Genomic DNA, 23,839 nt, shown 5'->3' with positions numbered 1-23,839 from the left:
GCACATCTTCCTTGTGCTGGAGAATCCAGACCTGGAACCAGAATAGAGAAGGAGAATTGCCTCCCTGAGCAGCTGTCCTTGTGTCTTTTCATGAAGCCCAGGATGTGGCCGGCCTTCTGGGCTGTGAATGTGCACTGTTGACTTGTTGGTTTATGTTCAGCTTTTCATCCACAATTCCCAAGTCCTTCTCCACAGGACTGCTTTCAATGTCTTCTTCTCCCAGTCTATATTTACATCTGGGGTTGCTTCAACCCAGGCGCAGCATCTGCATTTGGGCTTGTTGAACCTTTTGAGGTCCTTGTAGGCTCACTTCTCAAGTTTGACCAGGTCTGTCTGGATGTCATCCGATCCTTCTGTTGCGTCAACTGCATGACTCAGCTTGGAGTCATCTGCAAACCTGCTGAGGGTGTACTTGATCTGCTCTCTCTGTTATTGGTTTAGGTACTGAAGAGCATCAGCCCCAGGAGAGAGAGTTGAGGGATACCACACATCACCAACCTCCACCTGGACATAGAATCATTGACCACAACTCTGTCTGCATCCATCCAATCAATTTCTTATCCACTGAAGGACTGTTTGACTTCTGATATCATTAATTTCTCAAATTGTACTTAACAATACCTAATGGTCAACATTTTTATCTTCAGCCTTATTAGTTTTAGATTTTCAAAGTGATCAAAGGGAAATTACATCATTATAAAACAGATTTAATAAAATATGAGCGCAGAAAAACACATAAGCAAGTTTTACCATATTTCAAAAGAAAAACATAGGAAGGAAAAAAACTCAATGTAATGTAATAGGAAAGAAAAAGAAAGTTACCATCAACATTTATTGATATAGCCTGTGCAACAGAAACCTGTTGTTAATTGACCACACTGAGTTTCTCAGCAGAAGGAATTGAAATATGATATCTTGTTCATTGGAAATTTATTGAGCTATCTGTGTAAATGTACTCAATATACTTTCTCTTAGAGTTTATAGTTTTAAGAAATTTCATTTTTTAGGCAAGTAAGGATATGTTATCTTTACATTAAAAGTTATTTAAATATTTTGATGAAAATTTTCAATGCATTTTCAATTTCTCTATAGGTTTTCTATGAGAATGATAGTTGTAATGTTATAGTAGTGATTTAGATTATTTCAATCAATCTGCTGGTTTGGACCAATATTATGATACTAATCTCTGTACAGAAGTAAAGCATGTGTTTTGCATATTTTTCAAACTTTTATTGTTTAAATGTGTTAGATATCTTTTGCTCTGAATCTGGATTACATTTTCATTATTAACCCCATTTTTCTTGGTTTACATTCCCAAAACAAATTTAAAATCCTGGAATTCATATTATAGTAAATGAATTTATTAGTATCAGAAGGAATCAATAATATATTGATATTTGCATAATTATTCTGTTTCTGGATTTGGATACTCACCATTTTCTTTGTACCTTCCTCTGATGTACCAGATGAAAGCTTGACTATGACATTCTAACAAATTGATCTATCTTTTCAAATAAAACTGAACTTTTCCCAAGCTTGAAATCATATCTGCTAAGAAAGACCAATCTGGAAAGCCACCCAAACATTTTGTAATTTCATAGCCCAGTTTCCAAAGAGCATTGAATAACAGACTGTCTCCAGGAGCACTGAAATAAAGCTTTAATGGAATCAGAGACGTTACCTAAACATAGAAGTTATCCTATATATGCATTGTTTCCTCAAAAATTACACTATAAGATTAAAAAAATCAGATTTCAGACAACTAGGCTGTTATCATCAGGAGAATTAATACAACCTGTTTCTTCCAGATGTGTCTTTTCATACACAAAGTACTGCTGATGATTTTTTTATTATGTCTGTATTTTATTTTCATACTTTGTGGTAATATTTAAATACTGAGCCTTTTCTTCCCTAGTGAAAGTTAAATATTAATATTATTCCAATCCTCATGCAAAATAAAGAAAATTATGCAGTGATATGCATGTATTGTCATTCTATTCTTACAAAGAAGGAGAAAAGAAACACTGAATTTCATATATGCACTTTTGATTTTGTTAGACTAAATGAAAAGTGATTAGATTATGCTGCTTTGTTGTTTTTTTTTTTTTGACATGCAGTTGTCATTTTTTCTTAACAGAAACAGGTTTTTTTCCCCCTCTTAATTTGAATGCTTTGTTATTCTTATTGAAAATGCTCAGTGATACTTGATCCTTGTTATTCATTTATGTATACTTAATGCTTAAATTTCTCAAGAATCGTTTTAAGCTACCAATCCTTTGCCTCCTTCTTTTCTCATTGCTTTTTTTAAAATTTTAATTTCTTGATTGTTCATGAGAACATTCTTTACCTGCGGTCTATAAATGAAGATCTATTCTTTGTGACACTCTAGGAAAAGGTCAGTCAATTGCAATAAAATAATTTTTGGTTTTTTTATAGAACTGAGGCATGGAAATAATTTATGCTGCTTTACTTGATTAGGGACAGTTTGCTACATAAAAGATTTAGAGTACCTTGATTGCATACTCCATTAAGCACTCTACTCTCAATGTGTTATATTCTGCTTAATGGCATTTGCTAACAGGTGAGACAGTTTTAGACATTTCAGGATCTGTGACCTTTCCCAATTTATTCCTGCTTCCTTAGGTTAGTGAAGCTCTCATTGGGGACCATGATGGGAAAGGTTGATGGTGGGGAGGAATAGTCACATGAAGTTTTTTTTTTCTGCATCTAGCTGACCTTCTAGATGAGTTTTCATGGGTGGGTTTTGTTTGTTTGTTTGTTTGTTTTGGGGTTTTTTTTGGTTGGTTGGGGTTTTCTTGTTTGTTTTTTGGGGTTTTTTTGGACATATTTTTCCATTCTTTCCTGACTGGGTGGATTTGGAAATCACTAGAAGATATTTTCATTCAAAAATCTTTTCAATATATAATTTTTTTTCTTAATCTATTTTACTCCAAGAGGTGAAAATTTTCATGACAGAAATTTATCGTTTAGTACAGTAAATAATGTGAATTTTTTTATACTCAAGAGAAGTGTACTGAGGCAAGCGCTGGCAGGTATGAAACATCTGAATGGTATGGAGACACTGAATTCAGAATTAATAATCATTCCTACCTGTCAATGAAAGAGAAAAGACACTTCTAAGTTTTGCAAGCAACAATATTTAAACAAACAAAAATGCTTGAAAATAGTCTGACTTATTGACAAAGAGAATTGTGCAAACTATAAATTTAAAACACATTTTTTCAAGGAGAAGTTGTGCAAAATCATGAACAGTATGTTCATAAGTATGTTTCTTGGTGGGTAATTATGATGATTTTTAACTACCCATTAACATAGTAGTCTTTGTGCTGCTTCCTCCAGAGGTAATGTATGGTTTTCTTGAAGTGCTTCCTTTTTAATACCCCATGTATCTGTTTTTATCTGGTTCTGAGGAGCAGAAGATGATTGGATAGATGAAACATCTCATCCACTATGCTCATTCTTCCAATAACTGTGCATAATAATTTATGTAAGGAAAACTTATAGAGGAAAATTTCTCTGCACACTTAGAGAACAGGGACATGATATTGTTAGCAATAACTGAATACTAAATTTCTATTTATTTGTTTACTTGCTTACTTATTTTTCCTCAGTAGAACCAAATTACCTCTTGCTGTTAGCACCTTGGAAACAACATCTGATCAAAAGCATTGACAATAACTGTCAATTTCTTTTCATAAAGAGGTGATCAGAAAAAACTGTAGATCTGTATAAGGGTAAAGATCCTCACTGTTAGAAAATGGCAGATTCTGCTATATTCCAAGCCCAGCTGAAGAAATAAGCAAAAACTTTTGTAAAATATGCATTTTCCAACATATATTTTTTCATAAGAAAAAATTATTTTGCAATGGATTCTACCTTAGATAACAAAATTGAAGCCTAAGAGTGAATACTTTAATTGAGTTAATAATAACTTATTTTCTTCCTGGCAAAAAAAAAAAAATACTTTCAATATTTCACTGGAAGCAAAAACTGCCTAGATCTGTGCATTTTTTTATTTAGCTCTAATATAATGTAAACTGGCTAGAATGCTCAAACTATGAATCTCTGGACTTCACACTCTCATTAGAAATTATTCCCTATAACCTTCCTGAATTGTGAGAGAAAACAAATATACAAGAAACTCACAAAAACATTTCTATATTTTAAACCCTGTACTTTTCCTAACTAGTAAGAAAAGCTGAAAACTACATCATACTTTAAAATTAATCTTGTACAATTAGACATCTATATGTGAAAGACTTTTTTATTTTCTGTGAAAGGAATGAAAATCTTTAAATTATTTCCATATGCCTTATTCTAAATGTAGCCTTTACAAAAGAAAAACAAGACATATAGTAGAGGAATTTGTCTCTCATTACTGATCTTCTCAGAAACGACATTACCTAGCTCAGATACACACAAATGAAAACAGAATGTTCTGTTCCAGATTCCACATCTTCATGTCTTTCTGCAATTGATCCCTCTGGAAAAAAAAAAAAAAAAAAAAGTTGAAAATTAGGTTTTTAAAGAAGTTTAAAAGCCCATATGAAGGTTTAGACAGTGCATTCTGTGGAAAAAGTTATTGTAAGTATTTGTGGAACATCATCAAGTTATATTGTCTAAGTATTTAACTGATCAATAACATGAATATGTAATAAGTATGGCAATTAGACATACTAATAATCCGAAAAAGAAGTGACAGAAACAAACCCATCAAACAGAGAAGGCTGATATAAAATCCCATGCAAATCAACATTTCTCAGAAACAAAAGCATGTCCTTGCATATCTTTAAACACTGTTATTGATAACAATATTTCTTGTAATTCTAGTAAAAAAACCCAACACTTATTTCTTCATAGCAAATTATTACATTTCTTTTCTAATTAAATGTATTTATTTTCTAGTTGCAGAAAATAAGTAATCATAATAATTTTAAAATACTTATATCATTATTGCCTAAATGCAAAATATAGATCCTCTTTTTTCATACAATTTTGCACTGATCACACATGGAGTATCAATGTAAGAATTTTTATTGCTTATGTAATACAATTCATGCTTTTCTGCTTTGGAGTCCTTGAGAATGGTGACCATAGTTCCCATTCTATAGACAGAAATAAAAGTTCAGTTAGAAATGAAGAGATCATGCAAGTATCCTGAGACAATGAGTTTTGCTTTTGAATCAGGTATAAAAACTGATACTATTTTATTATTGAAATCTGCATTTCTCTTAAGGTGAATTTTTTGAAAGACAAAAGGAATTTCTTTGCACTATTACTCAATCAGAGAGAGGGGGAGTAATAGGAGAAATTGCTATAACCTCCTGACCATGCACATTTACTACATGTAAATATTTTATTCATGTTTTTGTTTCATTTAAGAAACCTACTGAGCACCAAACTCTTCTCTCACAGTTCTGCTCAGCTAGTAAAACTCTATTGCCAGCCTTAAGGTGGGTTTGCTACAACAAGAGTAACTTAGCTTGAATCTGTCATTCTTGAACTGGAATATTATGGTGCTTCAGGTCTTTGGATTGATGTTGGGTATGTTGCTACCACACTCGGCACCTGACATTTGACCTTTCCATCAGTTTTCTCCCATTCAGAAAAGTAAATTGTTGACTTTAAATTGTTGCTATGTGATAGCCTTGAAACTGATGCTGGAAGTTAAAAAATATTTCTCAGTTGAGGGAATACTGGGGAAAAAAAAAAGAGAGAAAGATTTAAGCAGACAAAACGTCAGGAATACTAGCAGTGAATGTTACGCAAACAATAGACAAACTATGTTTTATGTGTTCGCATAAGGGGAAAAAGTCTTTGCTAACAGGACCAGTCCCTCAAAAACCTCTTGTATCTTTTCAGAAGCCTTATTTTAAAATATAAAATTTGGTCAACATGAGGGAAGGCAGACTCCAAAATCCTTCCTTTAAAGTTGATTGAGCCAGAATACAGATAGGATGCAGACATTAAGTTAGAACTCAATCTTTGGAAAAAAAGGCAGAGAAGAAAATTTTTGTATGTAATGTTTTCTTGAACCATTGCTTACACCAAAAAAAAAAAAAAAATCTCACATCCTAGGCTCTTTTTTTTTTTTTTTTCTTTCCCCAGGCCAATTTTGCAAATATCTATGAAAACATATCTGCAGACAAAAGCACTGTTAGGCTGTTGAGCACAAGTAGCTGTTAATCGGCTTTTTTGGGCAGTGAGTCAGAATTTTCTGTTTAATATCAAGCAATTCCCTATGTTTCCATGTGGAGATGAGCTAAGAGTTTTCTACAATGATGTTACCAATATTATTTTAACAGTGTTTTTGCAAACTGGAGGGAATGAAAGTGGTCTTTGCATTGCAAATCCTGTTATATAGCTTCAAGTTGTCTTCTAGCTGGCTGAAAAAATTCTCACTTACATTAAACAGTAATGAAATATATCTGTAATCACTCTTGTACATGCCACAGATTACTCCTACCACCTGTCTCTGCCAGTTCAGGCGCCCTACAGGTTCTGTGTAACTATCCTTTAGCCCTCTTGGGTTCCCCTGGGATGCTCAGATGTCTCTGGAAATTACTTCCTTAGCCTGGTACAAGTTTTGAGCTAGGAGAAAGTTGCCCAGAATATGACATCTAAGAGCTACAGGGGGTCAGGGCAGGATAGCTGAATTGCAAGAATATCTCCCATTCTTTTTATTTCAGACTCTCCTGCTCTGGGTGATGTCTTTACTTAACTTAGTTTTTCTGGCTACTGTCTTTGACACTAGGAATTATGATTTGTCCAGGGATCCTAAGTATGTAAGTCTGGGTGACAGATTCCATTAAATGATAGAAGATCTAAAAGATCTTGGTTGTGTTCTAAAAGATTTGTTGATGCTAACTCAGCTGAGATAGAGATGATAGATCTACTCCCTGAAAGGACTAACTCTTAGACTTTTGTGAAATATGATGCTCTGCACTTCAGCATGACAATACTTGCTGGAATGTTTTAAATCACATGCAAATATGAATGTGATTTCTAGAGTAATTAAGCTTTTATGTCAAAAGCTAAGATCTTATCTTAAACAAAGTGAAGGAAATAAGAGACCTATGCCATCCATGAAGATTTTTGCTGTTGTTCAAAATCTAAATATAAATTTACATGAAAATACTTGAAACATCACTGGGTAAACAGCTGAAATACTGTTTATGAGGAGTTACATTTTTTCATCTTTATCTTCCAAAATTAAACCACGAATTACACATATATTATTATTATTATTATTACACATAAATTAAAATATTTTCAGCATGATTTGTTGCAAAAACCCACAAGGCGATGTCTGAAGACAACAGCTGCTGTCTGCAGCCACAATAATTGTTCCGAATAGCAAAGTACCAGAATTTAGGAATGCTTCAGAAAGATTTGGCTATAGTGGTGTGGTACAAAACATGACTTATGTTGGTTGGTGGGGTTTGGGGGATTTTTTTGTTAACTACTATTTACAGGAATCAAATACTTCATGGTGAAAGGATTTTTTTTTCCTTTGCAAGACTCTCTTAGCAATTTGACTGGATCAAAACACAAGAAAATAAAATGCGAAACCTAAGGATTCATAAATTCAAACTGAATATTGTCTAATTCCCACCATAAAGAGGTATAGTGTATGAAGATACAGATTTTTACAAAAAAAATCTTAAGATAGAAATTAGTAATGTAGGCTTAACTTCAATACTAATATTTCTGCTCTCTTTTTCATGCTGAGGATTTTAAATGTCTGCTTCCTACCCTCTCTCTGCTTCCTACCCATTTCTCTTTCTGCTTGCTGAATGATGAGGCATTTTAGGAACGTTACAGTAGATCTCTGTGTTGGAAAGGATTGGTGTGGTGAAACCAGTAAATTTTAAGCGCAATTTAAATATTTACACAAAGCACCATCTTTATCCTATTTTAAGCAACATTCTCTTAAGATGAAATCAAATTCTGTCAGAAGAATTTAAATTCTGGATCCTGTAGACCTAATGCACTTGAAGAGGACTCCAAAAGTGAAAAAAAACCCCAGTTTTGTTAAAGAAGCACCACCTTTATCTTTGGAAGAAATGGAATGAGATTTTAACTTTAAGTGTAATTTTCTGCTTAACTGTAGGTTTTTAAACTATGTTCTTGGTTTGTGGAACAGATATCACTTTTCACTGACTTTTTATGTAAAAAAATTTATTGGGAATAATTTTGGTTATAATTTTTATTAGCTTTGAGAAGCAGTGAAAAAATTTGGTTGACTTTTTTTATTTTGTAGACATATTTTGGACTAGAAACGTCTTTTTGAAATATTAAAGTTTTGATATAATGGAATTTTCCTTGTGTGGTTCTGAGACATTAGGGCAAAATTATGGTAAATAATGATGGATTCATCTGTCCATCTTTAACATTTCAGACCAAACTATTGCTAGCACAATGAAAATCTACTCTCTCTACAGCCTGATGCTTGGTAGACTGTTGCAAACACCATCAAATGTCACCAAAATTCCCACCTGTGACAGCAAAATGGTGCACAAGTTCCTTTTCCTCACAGTAATTGTTCTGAAGTGGGGAAAAGGAAATGAGGAGCAGGAGTAACTTCTCTGGTTTGTGGCTGAGCAAAATACAGGCACAATGTATTATTATATCAAATTTTCCTGAAAGGAAAATTAAAGCTGAAATTTTCCTGAAAGGAAAATAAAGTTAATTATGAACAATGTAAACATAGTTACACCACCCTATCAGAAGTCTCACCACTATACACCATTTTTGTGATAAAAAAACATGACAATGAATCATGTCTCTGTGTAACACTGATTTTAGGTAAACCTCAAACAGGTTTCATCAATGGGGTTTGAGCTGGATTTCTAGTTTGTGTTATGATCTGAAGTATTTTATGTGGTCACAATCATGTTGTCTTTTACCTGCACATTATGAAACTCCTTTTTTCTGCCCTTGCTTCTTCCTTTTTTCTTTTTTTGTTTTAGTTCAAAGATATTTATTTACACATGATGTACAGGATCTTTCACTTTGTTCTTTAAAATTGCTATTTCTTGACAGGTTGCACTCCATCTTTGATATTCTGGCTGGACCTAATACTATACCTTATTTAACTTACTATGAAGGTTTTGGTTGGTTTTTTGGGGGGGGGTTTTGTTGGGTTTTTTTTAATACTGATAGGAAATATGCTGAAAATGATCAAATACTCCTTCTAACCTGGAAATGCTGAGAGATTGAAAAGCTGAAGGTAGCCTAAGATAGTGTTAAGTTAAAATATTGCTGGGATACATATTTCACTTAGGCTTGCTTGCTGTATGCTGGGCAACCTTGATTAAGTGTCAAGAATATTGAGTAATCTGGATCCTGGAGAGAATGTTTTAACAGGGTGAAACAGCCATCTGAAAGCTGATTTGCCCTTGATGTAAAATTTATTGCATCTATATGCTAATGACCTTATTTCTGCATCTTCAGCCATAACACAACTTTATACTCTCATTGAATTCCACCAACTAAAATCATGTTGTTTCAAATGGGAAGTACCCCAGAAAGGGAGAATTTGGGTATGAAAATAATGGCATTGGTAATTTAGAGGATGACAGTTTTCTTTTTCCACAGTGCCCCACTCCAGTGACAAGAATAATGAGGCAGCTTGACAATAGATTAAGTCAGATACCATGTATGTCCTTTTGCATCTACCGGTATCTTAGCAGTAAAGAAAGTTAACTTAAATGTAAGGAAAGAATTTTGGTTTGCAACTTGAAAAGAAACTTTTTAAGTGATGACAAACTCAATGGCAAGGGATTTTATGCTTGGCACAGAAAATGTTTGGATTTTTTGCAAATGAGTTAGTGGGATGAAAATGTGATGTATGTATTTCCTAGGACTGAAATGCATTTTGACTAAGTAGAGAAAAAGGTTGATTTAATACTTGGAATGTTTTAATACTTGGAATGTTATTTTATAAGTACAGCTCTTTAGGCATTAGAATTTTTTAAAGTGTGCTTGTTGAATGCTGGTGTAATTTAATGCCATTTTAGTGTAAATACTAATAAAAAACCTCTTAAGTCAATGTAAAATGGTATCTTAAGTTAATTTCAGGGGATGTGCACTATCTATACCTAATTAAATAATAAGTAAATAAGACATTTTAAAGATAAAAAGCCTATTAAAAAAATTACTTGTTTAACTTCTTTCTCAAGGTGTTATCAGAAGATAAACACCTTGTTTCTGTCTTGCAGAATGGCAAGCGTGAGAATGCTTGCCTAACTTCAGAATTATGATTCTAGTAATAAACATAGTTCATTTGTTGGTTTTTGCTGGATTTTTCACTTGCGGATTTGTTCCCAGCTTTAAATTTAAGTTTGGACTTTCAGGAGACATCCCTAAGAAATCAACATCTTAGCAAACATTAGCAATCATAGATTTCACGTACACTTAGAGTAACAGTTTTTCTGATAAATTTGTAGTCAAATGATAAGTCTAGACAAATAGAAAATTCTACTAGCCACTCAGCTGAGATGCAATTTTTACCAAACTAGCATATTTCCCTTCTATAATCATTAATCTTCTTTATTACCTGCAACAACATTTCCAAGTAGTCTCTAGCTCTATTTAATAAGTTATGAATAATTAATTTTGAAATGACGTACCCAGAATTTTGATAACTTCTTCCAATGTTGTTGCAATTAATTTCTACTTTAATAATTACAAAATATTTTAACTCTATACATAGACTAGACTAGACTAGACTAGACTAGAATAGAATATAATAGAGTAGAATATCTCAATTTTGAAGGGACTCATAATGATCATTAAGCTTAACTCAAAAATGTTTCTACCCATCTTCATGTTAGTGTCTATATTTCCTAAAGACCTGTTAGCCAAATTCAATGTTTCTTTAAGCCATGACATCTGTGGTTTTAGATAAGTTTTTCATTGTTATATTTTGTCATGATATTTTAAAGGTAGGTTTAATAATGTGTTGTTGTGTTTTTTTTCTCTATCTGTTTTGATGTCAGTAAAGGCAGCAGTTGCCTCAACAGAAGATCTCATTTCAGTGGCTTTAAAAGGAATGAGTTCTGAAGAGGAAAACTATATGTCAATATTTTTGGTTTTTTTTAGAAACTGATCCATGGCATCCAAAATAATTATATTGAATTATCGGCTGTAGCTGAATCATGACACTGGATAAATTTGTGCATGTATGGGTGTGTGAGTGTGCACCTACTAGAGGAAATCCTGAGAGGGGAGAAAAAAATCAAGCAAAAATTTTAAAAAGGTTCATTTCCTGACTTAATTTTTACATCTTTAACTCAAATTCTGAGTGAACTCTAGTTTTCAGCCCTTATATGCCCTGAAGTACAAATCACTTTTATATTTTAAGATGATTTCTAAATTACATACTTTATGAAAAATTAATATCATTATAGATCTTCTAATCTATAATTATTTTAAATTAAGAAATCCAGGACTCATTTCTATCTTAAATGCTATCAGCTGATGTCTCTAAAAGGTTGGTAATTTGGGTTTTTCATCTCAGTTTGAGTACTCAAATAATTCAAACAATATTTCTTTTTTTTTTTTTCTTTTAACACTTAATTTTAACAGCAGTAATAAACATGCACGTTTGCAAATCAGTATCTAAGAATGACATGGATATTCTGGAGCCAGATTTGCTTTCAATATTGTTCAAAGGTTTATATATTAACATACCTTATGATGCATTCCTGTGTGCTCAAAAGGTATGTTTTCTAATTTTTGGTTTATTTCTTCATATTACTTTTATTTTTTTCCCTTATAAAGCAAACAACTAAATATTTATAACTATATTTTCTTACTGCCAGATGCACTCATAAAAAAAAAGTAAGGATTCTTAGTGGAATCAATTTTCAGTCAGGCAAATGTAGCTGCTTTGACAGTTGAATCCAGTATTTACATAAGTTTTCCTGTAAATTAATGTAGAAATCCTGCAGAAAAAAAAACAAAAAAAACCAAAAAAAAAAAAAACCTGCTTTCTTGTTTAGCTTCCTAAATTTCCAAACCAAAAAAAGAAAAAAATAGAAAAAAATATGAACTGGCAGGGAGAAAAAACAAAACAAAACAAACCAAACAAACAAACAAACAAAAAAGGCAAAAAAAGCAAAGCAAAACAAAAGAGATTCCCACCTTCCAAGGGTTTTTAAACCTGAAAATAACTTCTTCCTAAAAAATGGAAAAGCCATTTTCAATTTCATTGAAAATAAAAATTTGGGGGTTTAATGGGTTTTTTTTAAATTGTTTTGTAGGTCAATACCCAATGAGTTAAAAAATAGACAGAATAATGAACTCTGACTTTTACTATGTGTGCTGGTTTTGACTGGAGTAGAGTTAGTATTCTTCACAGTAGCTGTTATGGGACCGTGCTTTGGATTTGGGCTGAAAATCATGTTGACAATTCTGGGATGTTTTAGATATTGTTGACTGGTGCTGACACAGAGTCAAGGCTTTTTCTCTTCTCCTACTGCCCTGGCAGTGAGAAGGCTGGGGGTGCACAAGAGGCTGGGAGGGGCCACAGCCTGGAGAGCTGACCCCGACTGATCAAAGGGGTATCCCAGACCGTAAGGTTTCATGTCCAGCATTGAAAGCTGGGTGAAGAAGAAGGAAGCAGGGGACATTTGGAGTGATGGCATTTGCCTTCTCAAAATGCTATTACACGTAACTGAGCCCTGCTCTCCGAGATGGCTGAACACTGCCCACCCACAGGAAGCAGTGAATTCATTCCTTGTTTTTCTTTGCTTGTGAGTTTGACTTTTTTGCTCTACCATTAAACTGTCTTTATTTCAACTTAAGAGCTTTCTCACTTTAACGAATCTCTCCTCCATTGCTTAGATGGGGGAGTGAGGTAGGTCATTTACCATGGGGGCTAGACCATGGCACTATGCCATAAATAGTGATGGTTATGACATTTTCATCTCTCGTTGGATTCCTTATATATTTATGGAGTTTTCAGTCTTTCATATTTCTCACATTGCAAGTTAAATAGAAAAGAATAATCAATCCATAGATCTGTTTTTTTTTAGAAAAAGAAATAAGTCACAAATTATTAATTCCTATCACTTAGAAAAAGCAATGATGAGGCTTCATAAACATTGTGTAGTAAGAAAGTGAGAAAGAGAAGAATAAGGAGAAGCAACAGTTGAGATCCACCTCCTTTCAAATGTTTTATGAGTCAATGACTGATGTGGAGAATTTAACAGTGAGTAAAATTGTCCAGCATGACATTGCAAGTCAGGAAAGATCTAAATGATTCTTTCTAAAAGGGAATAATAGGCTTTATTTGTCACATGCAGGAAAAGTTATGTCCCTTTCAACTGCAAAGTTCAAAACAATCATTAGGTGCTTCACAAATTTATCATCACTAGTGAAAACATATTCTTAAACTTGATAAGAACATTCCTATTTGAAGTCAGCATATAAAAATATATGAATAAAGTTTTTAAAATGTAAATAATTAACAGTAAAGAGTATTTTCCTTTATCTCCCTTCCTACCCTCTGCCTTCAACAACTGAAAGCTAATTGCAGTACCATTGACCAAGGATTTTCAGAGGGGTAGCTGGGAAAAAAAAAAAACCAATAAACTAAACTCATTGCATTTATTCTCCACACTACATCTGGTACCTCAACCTTTTGTTTGATTTAAGCATCTCTGATTTTGTAACATATGAACATCCTGGGAATTTTGGTTAGTTTTGCAATCTTTGTAACAGAGATCACTCCATGCATTATTAAAGAATCTTCATCAAGGACTGCCTAATATATTGTACAGTTCATGTCTGTACTAACATTGAGACTACAGGAAACACTAGATTATATGCATCACTATTATTTGTAATAGTAATCTACAGCCTCACTCTCCTAAGATTTGACTCTCTAAAGCATGCAAATTATTTATTCAGATTAATGTTAGTGGATGCAAACTACAAAATATACATCTTAGAATAAAAGGAAAAGAAATCATTATTTATGCATTGCTTTAGATCATTACTTCAGCACAGTGCCAATATGTTTGGAGTGCTGCTGTCTATCAATAATCCATCTCACTATGTGAATAAAAGATTTGACACTGAGTAAAATGAAATTCTTTTTAAGGAAGTTGAAACTGTAAGGCTATAACCATTTAAAATATGGGTTCACTGAAAGACATTAATTCTTTAATATAGTGAGAAAATAAAATATGTGTATACATTCTGTGTTTATGGCTGAGATCTCAAAACTTCACAGAATGGCTGTGTTTGGAAGGGTACTGCTGGAAGTCATCTCTAACCTCCCAGCTCAATTAGGGCAACCTAGAACTGAGCTCTCAGGAGCATTTTGAAAGAAGATTTGAATATCCACACATCTTTCATGGGTTCCAGAGATTCCACAGCTTCTTTGAACAACTTGTGTCAGTAACTGGTCACTCTCACAATGTTTCCTGACATTCAGTTGGAGTGTCGTCTGTTTCAGTTCATGCTGTTGCCTCTGTTCCTGTCACCAGACACCACTGAAAAGAGCCTGGCTCCACCTTCGTTTTGCACTCTTCGAAGGTATTTATGGACATTGATAATAAACATTGAATTCATGAACATTCTGTTCTCTAGGCTGAACAGGGCCAACCACCTCAGTCTTTTCTCATATGGGAAATGCTTCAGTCCCTTATCATTTTTGTGAACTGTCTTTAGTACGTGGACTATCTTTAGTTTGTCTATTTCTCTCTTTTACAGAGGCAGCTCAGGATTGGGCATAATAATGAGGTGTGGCCTCATCAGTGCTGAATAGAGAGGCAGGATCACTCCTCTTGACCTGTGGACAACACTCCTGCTGCAGTCTGGAAAAACAGACTCTCTATTGCAAGAGCACACTTCTGGCTCCTGTTCAACTTTGTGTCCAACAGGACACCCAGGTACTGCTTTCCAGTTGTGAGAAAGCAGTAGGGTAGGGGTAGGCCCTACCCCTGTGGTTAAGCCCCAGCATTTTCACAAGCCTTTTTTATGTTCTCTGTAATGAGGTTCCCCATCTTGTGAAGCAATGGGTCCATATTTTCCCTAATCCGCCTTCTGTGACCTATGCACTCACAGAAATCCCTCTTGTTTTTTTTTTTTTTTTACTCTGCTGTGCATCAACTTCTATGTGGGCTTTAACTTTCCTAATTAATCTCTGGAATCTCAATCAGTATTTCCATATTTCTCCCAAGTTACAGGTCCTTGCTTCCGCACCCTGAGTACATCTTCTAAGTTGGCCAGGAACTCCTTGTTCATTGACACAGGTATTCTGCTGGTTTTTTTGCCTGACTTCTTATTTGTTGGCATAGACCACTCTTAAGCATGGAGTGAGTGATACTTGAACATTAGTGTGCTGTCATTCTCACATATCTTGGCATGGTTGGCATCCCCCATGCGGACCATGGCCTGTGAATGTAAACCAGAGGGCCTGATCCACTTCTTGTTCCTGGTCAGCAGGTCTACAGCAGGCACCCATTACAACATCAACTTTGTCTGGGCTCACCCAGGAGATACAAGTTGCTTCGTATTAATATTTCATCATATATAAATTTTCAAAGGAGTTTACAGATGTGCTTTTATATGTCTGTTGAATATTTCACCCTAAGGGTTTGCAAGTAGACCAAAAAACCCCAACAAATGGAATGACAGATTATAGACAGTAAGTCACACCACTGCAGGAAAATGAAGGGCAAAGACCAAGTTCCTCACTGTATAATACAGTATCAGACTTCTGCTAGGGTAGTGCAGCAAAACCCCCACATTTTTTGGACTACACTCTTCAATGTTAAAGTAAATCATTATTAAAATTGATTATTCATTTAGGGCCACAAAAGTCCAATATCCTACAGACTAGCTGACAATGCATTTAGAGAGTCAGTGTAAAATTTCAAATCTAGTGAAATGTGGAGGTAGGATCTTCATGCTGACATTGAGAGGAGATGCAAAAACTGATTCTTTAAACATTGAATTGGAAGGCGACAAAAGTAAGGCTGTTCTTTTATCTTGACAAACATTTGTCATAGAAAAAAAGTCATTAAAAGAGAGAAGTGTCCTTCTTTCCCATATAAAGTCTATAACAAGATAAGTACCTAGGATAGTTTTTTTGCTAGGGTTTTGTTAAGCAGCAGTAGTTTTAAAATATAATTGTCCATTATACATTTGGTAACTAAATGACTAATGCAGGATTATTTATATTTGATAAAACCTGAAATTATAGTTTTTGTTATTCATCCTAGTAAGGGAGTTAATATCTCCTCTGTAACTTTATTAGTGTCTCTGTGATCAGCAGTTTTGGTTTTGAAGTCCTTGGCTATGTATAGGCCATTAAAGACTATGGTCCAAAGCATGACACATAGATCAAGCTCTTCCTAAAATTGATTGGCTTTATCTTTCTGTCCTAGGTGTTCTGAGTCTAATGGGATTTCCCTATCTCCTGGCTGTTTACACTATTTCATTGGCTCTGCATGTCTGTAATAAAAACAAACAAACAAATAAATTTCCCTCAATAGTGGCAGGATGAAACTAGAAGTGTATGTGCTACATACCCGTGGAAGCACATGAAAGAGCATTGGAAGGATGAGGCTGCAGAGATTGTTTTCTGAAGGAGCATCAGATCAGTGCAGATGGTGCAGCTCACCAAACAGCAGCATGGTTTCCTCCTCACAGCCCTTGGAGAGGTTTAGAAAGAAAACTATTCCATGAAAATGTAGAAAAAATATCTTAATGAATGTAAGTAGATGCAGAGCCAAAGAGATTTATGCAGTGAGCTGACAACAAGGAGTGTGGACTTCAGGAGCCAAGCTTATTTCATAATTCTTTTATTGAACAGCACAGATATACCTGCTGAAGCCCAGGCAACACGATCCCAGGAATAGGCCTCAGCAAGGATAGAGGATATACCTAAATTTATACTTTTTTATCCAGCTTGCTTCTGAACCAGAATTACTGGGTCAAATGTTAATTTGCATTTAAATAACTCCTTCTAGGCAGAGGGGAACAGCATTGCTATCATCTTCTATATTAAGCACTTATTACCTTTGTTTTGGAAGACACTGATTTTTAACTTGTTGATTGTTGTTCAACCAGGAATTCTACCTTACTTGTCAAAGCACATAATGATATTTAATCCTTCCTGAAGTCATTTGAAAAAGACAATAAATAAGTATTTATCAGGATGCTGACAGGCTGAATTTTTTTATCTGAATGTTTCACAAAATCTTACAAGCCAAAATGATGATTGAACACCCAGATATGAATAATTTCATTAAGTTACTACTGATGAGTAATTTAATGTGCTTCAACAGATATAGGCATATATCAGCAATGATGGACAGAAATTTGGGCGATATTAGTGCATATAGTGTAAAATAGCCCTAGTCTATTTATTAAGTACATATCTCAGACCGATAACACAGAATTTATTTTTCTCTTTGCTTGATGGGTTGATTTTAGTTTCAGGGTTTTATTTGGGGAGGAGAGCTTTGTGTGTGTGTGTGCATGGACAGTAATTCTCTATGGATTTAAAACAATAATATCATCTTTTATTGTTTTTACTAGTATTTCATCAATTATCAAATATTATTCACCAAATTCACTAGGGACTGTTTAGAATTTAGCTCTTCTGAAAATGGGTCTACTCAGTAAATTTTCTGGATATAAAAATCTAAGTTTAGGCTTTTCAGACTGAGATTCAGACCATCTGAAAATCACCTACATTCCCACAGCTAGAGTTTCCTTCTACTTAGACACTTTTAAAGCCCTAAGATCCCAGAAAGAATCACTGGTCAAGGGCTGTATAAAAATCTTGTCAGTATTATTTTTTTAACAGTAAAACACTGCAGGGAAGACAATGTGATAAATTTTAAATGTTTTTTCAAATATTGCAAATTCTTCCATATGGAACTAAGCACAGAACAAAGAACGAGGTAATTAAAGAATCTATATGTATTGTAACAGGCAATCAGATTTTATGCCGTGGCAATGGCTATATACTCTGCTACATGTTGGTGAGAAACTGAAAAGAGGTCTTCAATGTTGATTTTTATCTCTTCAGCCACATCTGGAAAAAGGCTAAGTGCCATTATAGACCAAGTCAATTTCACACAACTTTATGCAAGTGCAGACATCTATATGATGAGAATATTTTCCTAACTCTATATTCCCCATGTAGAGACTTTTAGATAATTCCAAAATTCAATTCACACATGAGATGGATTTTTCTAGCCACTAGCAAATATTTGGAAAAAAGTTTGTCACAACTCTTACTATCCATGAGAAAAAAATCTGTCACAAAGTATATTTAAATATTTATTTAAACAAAAATAATAAGTGGCTATGGCTGCAGTTTCAACTGCTTAGAGAGCCACCTCGGGACCTGAAAAATATGAGTGCTGTATTGTTTTCTTCTGGTAGGTTTCTTTTGCTATGATCAATCTACTTTACATCCCTGTTGAATCCTGACTTCTTGTAGGGGTCATTGTTTCTTATTCCCTCATAACTCTACTAGGGATGTACAAACTTAATATATTTCTACCATTTACTGAGTTTGCCAAATCACAAGGAGGAAGCACATGTTTTATGAACTCTCAAGTGGGTTACAATGTAAAGAAATGAAAAAAAAAAGTTATATTTGTAGAGTCAGCTAGCAGCAAAAAAAGAAGGGGAGAAGCATTTAAAAAACCTTGTTTGGTTTTTTATGATGACTCTCCTGGGAATAAATTGACTATGGTATGGGGTTTTTTTACAGCTTGTAAAGTTATAGTCCTGACTGATGCTAAAGGTACTTTTTCCCAAAGGTATGGATTAAAAAAATTACAATCAAAGAAAAAAATGAAGGATGTTACATTGCACATTACATTTCTATTTCCATACTGTATAGCAAGACTTATTTAAATATGTTATTGATTGACAGATGTATACAAAATGAAGTCATTGCTAGTTTCCAAATACTATCTTATTTACAAACACATAACCATTTTAGAACAGAGCAATGTTGCTTAAATTGTCTGCTTTTGTTCAGAGGAATGTCAGATGTTAATTTGTCTGAAAACTAGTCAAGAACAAGAGTATGGAGCTAAGTGATTATTATTTAAGTATGGGGTTAAAATAATTATTATTTCCACTAAATATGACCTTTCAAAAGTACCACAACACCAATCTTTGTTTAATAATAAATTTAAAAGTTTTTTTGTTTGTTTATTTGCTTGGGTTTTATCTTTTATATATTAAATGCTGAAAACTTTGAATAGATCCAGTTGTTTCTTTCAATTCCATCAACTCTCAGCTCTAAGACATGCTTTTAAATCAAACCACAAAATAAGAACCCAGAACCTGGGCGTGACTGAAGGCCACAGCTTCTCTACATGGTTTCTTTGAAGGCCCTACAGGTACATTAGGGCACCAGTGTGCAGCTAGCTGGGTAATTTACCACAAGGCACCCAAACACAGACTGCAGCTTCTGTGTGAAAAAGATCTGAGTGGATTATGGGAAATGCTGAGTTTATGACTTCTTGAGTCTTTGGTTCCTTAAGTACCAGGAAAACTGCACATAAGAAAGCTAAGGACCCATAAGGACGTGAGTGTTCAGTAAAAATGATGACCTCCACAGTATTTCTGGTAGGTTAGAAATAAAAACTAGTTTGTGTCTAGATTTATGTTCAGGGTGGTAAAGTATTAGAGGCAGAGTTACTGTGAGCATCCAGAGTTTCACTGGATACATTTATATTATCAAATAAAATAGGCTCATTCTCCAGCATTAAGGACTGCTAGCACATCGGAGGTCCAGAATATATACAGTATATAGTATATACAGAATATATGGCTTTTTTCTATCCTGCCTCCTGGGAACTATCAATGGTCTAAATATTACCTGGAAGAGTGCTAGTTCACAGAAGTCAAAACAATGCCAGAGGCTAGAGCTCTCTATTAAAGAGTGAAGAAAATGTCCTGGGTTTAAATCTGTGTCCCAGTTCTATTTGTTTTACTGATAATAACAGAATCATTAGGTACAAACTTGAAGAGTTTGTGGATTTTGGTAAATCAGAGTTGACATGAACTGATAGTTCTGATTTATTAAAACAATAGCAAAAATTGTACATGAACACAGCTTCTGGGAAATGAATCAAAAAAGTGGTAGACAGGATACCTTTTATGAACTCTCAACACTTTCAGTCTGTCTTTTTCTTTCTTATTTCCTTGATAATAGGATCTGAACTTCTTTTATATTTCTTTTTGCTATTTTTTTAGTTTCTCTTTTTTTCTCTTTTTTTTAAATGAATCATAGATTTATTCCCCTTAATCAGGGCTACTCTGTTATTAAATTATTCTTTGAAAGTGAAACAGTTATCCTTTGATTAAAAATGAGTCATATTTTCTTTGCAGTACTTTGTTAGTATTTGTTTTGCCAGTAGATAGGGTCAGAGACTGACACAGACCCCAACTGTGATTTACTAAAATGTACAACTTCAATGAATCATAGAAGGATAAGCTAAGCAATGCACATAATCATTACTATGAAAGAATGCCTGCAGTGATTTAGAAAGATACATCACCAATTACCCCAATAAAGATCCAAGTCTGACAAACAATAGATGTGGAACAGCCACAGTAGAGGACTGGAAAACCATGACTGGTGACTGGGGGCTGTACATCACCAGCTGGGAACTGCACATCACCAGTTTCCCCAATCCTATACCCTGCTGATAAGGTCAGGAGTGGCCTTATCCAGTTTCTAGATACAGAAAGGTAAACATGTGTTTTGCCTGTAAATGAACGCATATGACAGTACTTTGATAATGAAGGAATATATATATATATATATATATATATATATATATATATATATATGTATCTACGTATGTTTATGTAAAGGTGTATTGAAAGGTTCATCTATAGGGCAAATTTGGTTTAGGCCTTAGTATAATCAGTATTAGATGAAGTATATCAAGAAACACAAATTTAAGCATGAATGTTGAGTACTATATCCAGCTCTGGGGTCCCCAGCATAGGAAGTGCATGAACCTGTTGGATCGGGCACAAAGTAGGGCCACCAAGTTGATCAGATGGATGGAGTACCTTGTCTGTGAGGAAAGGCTCAGAGAACAGGGTTTGCTCAGCCTGGAAAAGAGAAGGCTTCTGGGTGAACTACTTGTGGCCTTCCAGCACCTGAAGGGACCCTACAAGAAAGATGGAGAGAGAATGTTTACAAGGGCATGTAGTGACAGGACAAGGGGGAATGGCTTCAAACTGAAAATTGGTAGTGTGTTCAGGAGGGGCTCTGTCAGTATTACTAAACTAGCACTAATAAGCAAAATAATATCTAGGTTTTTCCAGGGAGTGGAAGCATTTTTTTGACAATGATGAAGCTGTAGATGTAAGCAACAAACAGACCTATAGCTCTAGCAAAACAAAGCATTCAGCTTCTCACACTGGTGGCTGAAACCAATGGGCAGTTCAGCCTTTGCCTGCTATGGCTGTTAATTGGCTCCTGCTATAGTCAGAGAGATGCCTGTAAGTCTGAGTTAATGCTTACAGTGTAAAACTGATTTTCTGTTTCCTTGATCTAATTAATGTGGATAATTGTTCTTGGTTTTATTCAGTAAACAAGGGGAGAGGTCTACAGTAGACACTTTATATTTCAAATCTCACCCTGTTCAGCTTCCAGAATGAAGTAGGCTTTGTGTGTGTGTTAACTCAAAATTGGTATTGTATTTACAGAATATTTTATCTCAGTATTCTTTTAAAAATCATAAAGAAATTATGCTAGTTCAAGTCTTAGAAGGGAAAAAATATAATTTGATCCATAAAATTTTGTAGAAAGGGAGAAAATCATATTACTCCATTCAATATTTTAGGTATCTGGAGCTAGAAGTTCTCTAAAGACTTCAGGGTGGTGAATCATTGTTCCAGATCCTAAAGGTTTGGCAAAATTGCAATTCATGGGGAAAAAAGTCCTAATTAGTGATTCAAATGATAAAGGATGTTTGTTCTCAAACATATGCCGTAGCACATGGCTTCTCATAAAATGGAACGTTTCAACTTTTTTCAATATAGACTATGACAGCAAGATTTTATGATTCAGAGACAAACACTTGTTCAGTCATTATTTATTATAGAAGATTATAATACTTGTCACTTTGCGTCACCTTTTGCATTTCGATTGCTAACTTATATGTGGCACTTGTACTATACAATGAGTTGGTGAATGTGCTCTTTAAAACCAAACTTTAAAAAAAAAAAGATCAAACAGAAAATATTTTTTCAAGGTCCAAAAAATAGTAAAAATTAATATTGATGTGAAACTTATCTGAAGTACTTTAATTTCTGAGTCTTTGGCCCCTGAAATTGGAGAGAAAATCACAGGAAAACAGATTTTCAAATGTTTTTTCCTATGTTAGTAATACTTTTAAGCCAAAATCCCTGAAGAACAACTTATATCAAAATATTTTGGCACTTCCAATTTGAGCTTCCTGAAAATAGAAGAAAATAAATATAAGTGTTTAGGCATCACAGAAAGATTTAAACAGAATGTGACACTAAAAGTAGACAAAGTTTAGAAAAGTATCATTTGTGACTCGACTGGTTCACTGATACAAGAAAAAAGACGTTTCAGAGAATTATTTTGTGGCATTCAGAAATAACTTGGGACGTGAATTGCATCTGTATTTCACAAAAAAAAAACAACAAAACAAAACAACTAACTACTGTTTTTCTTTAATTTCATTCTGAAAGTATATAATCTTCATATGATATACGAACTCTATTCAGATTCTTAACAGAGTGAAAGTGGATTGACCAGGAATGTCTTCTCATTGACTTATAATTAAATGCAACTTGTCATAGCTATTTATTGCTTTAAGAAGCATATTTGAATAGAAGTTCCCACTTTCTTGAAGTACCATCACAACAAATTATCAATCTTTCCTTCAATATTTAATAGGAAAATGAATGATGGCAAAGAATAATAAAGAAAATATTCTATCATTTAAAAATATTTTCAAAGAAAAAAAAAGGATCAAACCTCCCCCATTCCCATTTTCATTAACTTTTTTTAGAGGAATTGAAATTTTGCAATGGAGAGTAAGAGGTGTCTGAATTTTAGCGGCTGATAAAAATGAAGAATGTATTCCTTGTCTGGTTAGGTTAACACAAGAATTTTAAATACAAGTTATGAATTCACTTGTATTTTTACTAAACATTGGGAACGTTTTAGCAGTGTTAAATCAAGTCTGGTTGAGAAATGCTGGATGGTAACATCTCTCAACAGTGGAAGCATGTCCAGGTTATCTGTCTACAGGATTGAAACATTTAAATAATACCCCTTTGTGAACATTTAAACAGAGAGATCAGAAGAACAATAATACAAATCAAGTTTCAGTAGGAAGGTACGAGCCGGAATCTGGGAGGGATGTAGCAAACTTATACTCTTCATGCAGCTATGCCATTGTTTCTGGAATGAACATCTATTTCCTTATATAAAAATAAGCTACATCAATAATAGTTTTGTCTTTGTTAGATGTTAAACTTCTATAATAGCTTCACTGAGGGGAGGACAGTGTACCATCACAGAGAGTCATGTCCAAAATGAAAGCAGAAATGTTGATATAAAGGGATGAATCCATGAGGACTCAATCTCATGAGGACTAGGTAGATTTCTCAAGTCAATGATGTAAGGTGTATGCTACCAGAGCAATTCAGTTGTTACTCTTTTCAGCTCACCCTCACACTCATAGTACAGGAGACTGTGTTTGAAACTGATGCAGAAATTAGATGATGCAAGCATGATATAAAGTGAAACCAAGCTCATCTGAATATT

This window comes from Motacilla alba, chromosome 1 (assembly GCF_015832195.1).
Source record: "Motacilla alba alba isolate MOTALB_02 chromosome 1, Motacilla_alba_V1.0_pri, whole genome shotgun sequence".
NCBI classification, from domain to species: Eukaryota; Metazoa; Chordata; class Aves; order Passeriformes; family Motacillidae; genus Motacilla; species Motacilla alba.
Note: the sequence above shows the minus strand (reverse complement) of the source record.